Source organism: Haemaphysalis longicornis, unplaced genomic scaffold (genome assembly GCF_048455015.1).
Source record: "Haemaphysalis longicornis isolate Haplotype H1 unplaced genomic scaffold, Haemaphysalis longicornis Haplotype H1 scaffold_6, whole genome shotgun sequence".
Lineage (NCBI taxonomy): Eukaryota > Metazoa > Arthropoda > Arachnida > Ixodida > Ixodidae > Haemaphysalis > Haemaphysalis longicornis.
The window spans coordinates 35,707,171-35,713,563 of record NW_027526407.1 but is presented as its reverse complement, the minus strand read 5'-3'; positions in this window follow the sequence as shown (position 1 = coordinate 35,713,563).

Genomic DNA, 6,393 nt, shown 5'->3' with positions numbered 1-6,393 from the left:
CGTAGAAAGGTATCCAAGCCGGTGGCAGTAACGCAAAAATGGCGCTTGTCTGCTTCTTCTTCTTGACGTGCGGCCAGAGCGCGTGATCGGGGCACGCAGGATAACGATGATGATAAAGAGAACAAGGAAGATGATGAGGGTGGGGGCTAGGAAGGGCGCGAGTGGGCTTCGGCTCAGAGGTGGTCGGGATCGCCAAGCTGATAATTGATTTGCTGATGGCTCTTGCCAGAGGCAAGGTTCTCCTATCCTGGACGGAAATATTGTAGACCGAACCTCGGTATTTATGATATTTTCATAAGCTGGTCAACGACCAATCCCCCTGCCTTTAAATTTTACGCTAAGAGCGTATTCACAGCGTGAGAAGTGAATGACGACGAAATTGGTCAGTCTACGACACAAGGATGATGATGAGGACCTCAGAGAGTTTCGCACGTATCCGCAAGGCGGCGTTTGCAAGAGTTTAAACGGAGGCTGTTGCTCGTCGGTTTTGACACTAGACATTTGCTTTTGTTCGTTTTTCTAAAGACGATAGTCTCTCTTGGGCTACTTAAACACGAAAATTTCTGTCTGTCTGTCTGTCTGTCTGTCTGTCTGTCTGTCTGTCTGTCTGTCTGTCTGTCTGTCTGTCTGTAACTAGATTCAGCCACCCGGACAAAGTAAAACATACGTCGCACAATAGGTTTATATGCCCAAAGCCAAATCTAAACGTCTAAATTCGGTTGCAATGTTTATACTTGTCAACATTGTTGAACAAGTACGAAACATTTTCCACCTGCGCCTCTATAGCTTCTGCCGACATATTAAGAAAGCAAACGGCAACACTTACGAAAGGTTCAACTAGATAGGTTCTACGTTCCGCTTGGAACGCACATAGAGTAGGGCAACGCGGTTCTATAAACCTTGAAGTAGGGCGACTCGATTCACGCGCGTCTCCGCCGTACGGCAGCGCTGGCATCGAGGCACCCGGCCTGGAACTGTGGAACGCAGTAAATGTAAATGAACTTGAGCAATCCTCCCTTGTGTTTACCTTGGGAGCAGCGCGAAGCGAGAGGAACAACGTAAGAGGTGAGCGGGAAAGCAAGGTGAGGCACTTACTTGGCAAATGTCCACGAAAGACGATCATTTGCAACGAAAGGAGCCGATACGCGGCCAATTTTTTTGTTCCTTTACAGGACACCTCCGCTCTTTACCCCCGCTTCTGTATTTTCTGGTCTCCAACTACGACTACAGTGAACAGGTTCTAAAACATTTTGTTACAATCGCGACCCCACTGGGGTACATCTGTTTTGTTTCACTTAACCTCGTTCGAGAAAATGTTTTAGAAACAACGCCTTTGCAAACGCTCTGCTCCCTACTGAAAACCATTTTAAAATGGCACTGCACTGTTTAAATAGCCGCTAAAACTAAAAAAACTAGAAAATTATGTAAAAATACAAGTTAAGCAAACGTTGTTTAGCCAAATAACTAGTTTGCTGATAACAAGAATAGGGCGCTATATTGACGTAGACGAAAAGAAAAAAAACGACACATACAAGCGCTAATGTAATTAGTTTAGTTATTTATTTATTTATTTTTATTTATTTATGCATTTATTTATTTTTGTTGTTTTAGCATAGGGACGTTTTTTGCCGGACATTATGCTCGTACGCATCATCACCATTATCATTTGCAGTGTGGACACCAAGGGGTATTTTTCCCGCTATTTGTCATATCCATGTACCGATCGCCATTATCATCTGTAAATTGATTGATTTGATTGATTGTAGGGTTTAACGCGCCAACGCAACGAAGGCGATGAGGCGCGCCGTAGTGGAGGGCTCCGGATTAATTTTGACCACCTGGGGATCTTTAACGTGCGCCGAAATCTCGTACACACGGGCGTTTGTGCTCTTAGCCTCCATCAGAAAAGCGGCCGCCGCGGCCGGGAATCGAACCCGCGATCTCGTGCTCAGCAGCGCAACGCCTTAGCCACTGAGCCACCGCGGAGGGTTATCATCTGTAAATGATCATCATCATCTCCTCGCTACGAATGTTGACGAAGTTCTGGGCTCGGCGTTCGAATAAAGGTCCTGTTGCGAAACGCCGTCTCTGAATTTATTTATTTATTTATTTATTTATTTATTTATTTATTTATTTATTTATTTATTTATTTATTTATTTTCACATAAATGTTTTATTTTGTTTTGTATGTAATTTGAGATTTATTTCCTGTTATTGATTCTTATGTGTTTGATAACTACAAATTTCCCAACCACTTTGTCTGTATGCCCACTCAGTTTCTATCCAAACTGTCTCACTTTGTGTGGCATTGCCTGGAATTTGAGGACAGCAGGGAACCTTTTGTCATGCCCTGACTTACGACTATTCTTCAAAAGATCCACTTTTCTAAGACCCTAAAGTTAACCCTGATTCAGCAACTATGCTATCGCAAGTGGTATGGAAGGAGTTACGTTAGTCGCGGACCTTCCTGTCCGCTCTGATGCTATGTCCACGCAAGTTCCGTAATGTCTCCTTCTGGGCCGAAATGACTGCACTAAAGAACCTTCCTTGTTTCCCGCAATGACCGAGATGCCCTCCAGCTATGAATACAGAATGGCCATCGTCATCGCCTGAAGAGAAAAGTGTATGACAGCGGCATCTTACCTGTACTCACCTACGGGGCAGAAACTTGGAGGCTCACTGAAAGGATTGAACTTAAATTGAGGACGACTCAGCGAGCAATGGAAAGGACGATGATAGGTGTAAGGTGGAGGGACAAGAAGAAAGCGGAGTCGGCAGTGAACACACGCCTATTAAGGACATATTAGTAGAAATTAAGAAGAACAAATGGGTGTGGGCAGGGCCCGTTGGTCATTAAGGGTAACACAGTGGGTCCCTAGGAAAGGCAAGCGTGGCAGCGGGTGGTAGAAAGTTAGGGGGTGGGTGAGATCAAGAAGTTTGCGGGGGTAAATTGGTCGCAGTTACACACCCCCGGCGTAATCGGAGATCTATGGGAGAGGCCTTTTTTCTAAAGTGGGCGTAGACAGGCTGATGATGATCGTCATCGGAGGTCAGCAAAAGCTGCAAGGTTAATTCACACGATTAACAACCACAGTGGCCCAATTATGACCCCACCCGCCGCGGTGGCTCAGTGGCTAAGGCGTTGCGCTGCTGAGCACGAGGTCGCGGGTTCGATTCCCGGCCGCGGCGGCCGCTTTTCTGATGGAGGCGAAAAGCAAAAACGCCCGTGTGTACGAGATTTCGGCGCACGATAAAGATCCCCAGGTGGTCAGAATTAATCCGGAGCCCTCCACTACGGCGCGCCTCATCGCCTGCGTTGCGTCGGCGCGTTAAACCCCACAATCAATCAATCAATCAATTATGACCTACCCAATAACTACCAATTACTAGTGAACTAACTACCGATGGGTCTCTGGCGTATCACTGACTAATGAGCAGATCACGTGACATGGGACTGGGACAAAGCAAAGGAAGCGGGAGTGGCAGGGGAAGAAGACGTGGGAGTCTTGGAGAGAAGGAAGGAAAAGGTGGAGGTATTATTGGACCGAGTTAGGATGAGGGGAAGGAGGAAATACAGTAGGGGCTGCAATAAAATTGACGAGAATGGGGAAAAAGGATAATTGAGGGAACGACCGAGTGATGATGATAATGCCGTTGATGCTTTTTACTTGTACCCAGAAGGTAGTACCCCTTCTGGGCAAGGGGTAAATACTTTACTTCGCTCCTAATAGAGTTATATGATTTATCTTGCCCAGTAAGCTGGGCTTGAAATGAAGGTCCACGACGATAAAACCATAATGAAGCAGTAATTATGGATTGCGTAGCGATACAGGTAATTTGAAGCTAAAATATAACGCTGAATAAAATTGGAAGTGTTATTTTTCGCGTAACAAAAACTGTTGACGAAAAGATAAGCGGGATGAAAAGTGTCAGCCTCATACACTGAATCGACTCCTTCATATTGCCGCGAACCATGCATTGGGTTTGTTTATTTATGCTTTGATGTTACTGCACGACTGCGCCGGGCTGTGTTATCTGTGTGCGGAGGGAAGCGCGTATTCCATTCTTTCTTTCTATGCCGCATGTGTTATCTCTTCTGATAGGGAGAGCGTTCCGAACTAACCTGGACAGCCTAGAATAATCTTCTTTGTTCTGGATGTAATTCGATGATTCCAGAAACACTCGCTCCCAAAGATAAAAGCCTGCAGAGCAGACGCCTCGGCATCCGATTCGACGAGACCCGCCGGACTTCTGCAGCTCATCCCCTTCCCATCACGGTCCTTCCAACAGATTGGAATGGACCTTCTGGGCCCGTTCCCCTCGTCACGATCCGAGAACAAGTGGACTGTCGTAGCGACAGACTACATGACCCATTACGCAGAGACCTCCGCTCTTTCGAGGGGGACTGCACAAGAAGTCGCCAAGTTCTTCATAAACCAAGTTCTGCGGCGACATGGAGCCCCTGAAGTCCTAATCACGGACCGCGGAAAGGCCTTCACTGTGGAGCTTGTGCAAGGAATCGTGCGCTACAGCAACACGGATCACTGAAGAACGACGGCTTACCACCCCCAAACGAATGGACTAACGGAACGTCTGAACAAGACGATCGCGGATATGCTGTCTATGTACGTCGACGTTGAACATAAGAATTGGGACGAAGTCCTTCCATATCTCACCTTTGCGTACAACACGGGTATCCAGGAAACTACGCAGAGGACACCGTTCGGGCTCGTCTATGGAAGACGGCCGACTACGATGCTTGACGCCAAGCTTCCCCACGTGGAAGACGACGACCTCAACGCCAACGTCAAAGGATACCTTCAACGTGCGGAGGAGGCCCTACAGCTCGCTAGAGTTCGCACAACAGACCAGCAGCTGGTGGATGCGAGACGCTACAACCTCCGACGCCGAGACGCCGAGTACCGCCCAGAAGATTTTGTGCGGGTTTGGGTCGATGCCCTCTTCCAGGAGGGGGTAATGCCGCGAACCATGCATTGGGTTTGTTTATTTATGATTTGGGTTTACCGCCCGGCTGCGCCGGGCTGTGTTATATGTGTTATCTGTGTGCCAAGGTAAGCGCGTATTCCATTCTTTCTATGCCGCATGTGTTATCGCTTCTGATAGGGAAAGCTTTCCGAACTAACCTGGACAGCCTAGAATAATCTTTTTTCTGGATGTAATTCGACGGTTCCAGAAACACTCGCGCCCAAAGATAAAAGCCTCCAGAGCAGACGCCGCGGCATTCGATTCGCCGAGACTCACCTACGCACGTCACTTTGTTGACTGCTGCTTCGCCGCCTGTGTATTCTATGAGTTGTTAGGGGAGCACAGGTTCGCTCCAATAAACTTGTTTTTCCTTTAAGACAGCTGTGTCTTCTTTGTCTACGTGACAATATATGTACTAGTCAAGTTGCCCAGAAGCGGCGGCACAAGAAAAAAAGTTCGGTTGTTTCTCGAGCCTTGCACTGGTCACAGCCTAATCATTACAGGCAGCTTCTTGGCCAATCCCCCGCGCGTGGGTATGCGTCAGGATTCAAGGATCCTGCCAACCAAACATCCAACCAGGCATATAGAGGACAGACAGACAGACAGACAGACAGACAGACAGACAGACAGACAGACAGACAGACAGACAGACAGACAGACAGACAGACAGACAAAGAACTTTATTAAAGGTCCTGAGGGACTATCCCGGATGGCCTTTAAGGGTCTTCATCCGGTAGTCGCTGGCCACACCCGCGCAGGAGGTGAGAGACCTTGGTCTTCCGCCCTCTCGCAGGCCCTCTGGACAGCCATGAGTTACTTGTGCGGATCGGTGCTTGAAAGCGGGTTCGTCCATTCGTGCTGGGTGCCCTAGTCGATGGCCGTACGTAGCGCAGGACATTGCCAGGGCATGTGTTTAAGATTGCAGTAAGCCTCTGAGCAGTTAAGGCAATCAGGTGCGATGGATGGCAGGATAAGGCTGAACCCACTTCTAGTGGGAAACGTATTCGTCTGTAGCATTCGGAAAGCTATGGATTGTGCCCGTGTGATCTTGGGGTGAGGTAATGGCGCTGTCCGCTGGGATAGCTGATATTGGGAAATGATTTCACGAAAAGTGAATAAAGCGTCTCTGTACTCGCAAAGCCTGTCACTCGGGATAGCGTTGGGACCGGCGGGGCCCGTGAAACCTCGTGCACGGTCGTTAGCTAACTGGTTGACGTTGGGGATTGCTGGGTGTATTCGTGTCCCATCTGCACGGGAACCATGTAATGTTGTGGAAGGCTTCTTCGCTGCGTGCGGTGAGAATTTTGGCTGCGTCCCTCGCAATCCTCCCCAACAGAAAGGCCCTGGCCGCGGAGCTAGAGTCCGTATATACGTTGGGCCATGACAAGCCTTGCATTGCTTGAGCTA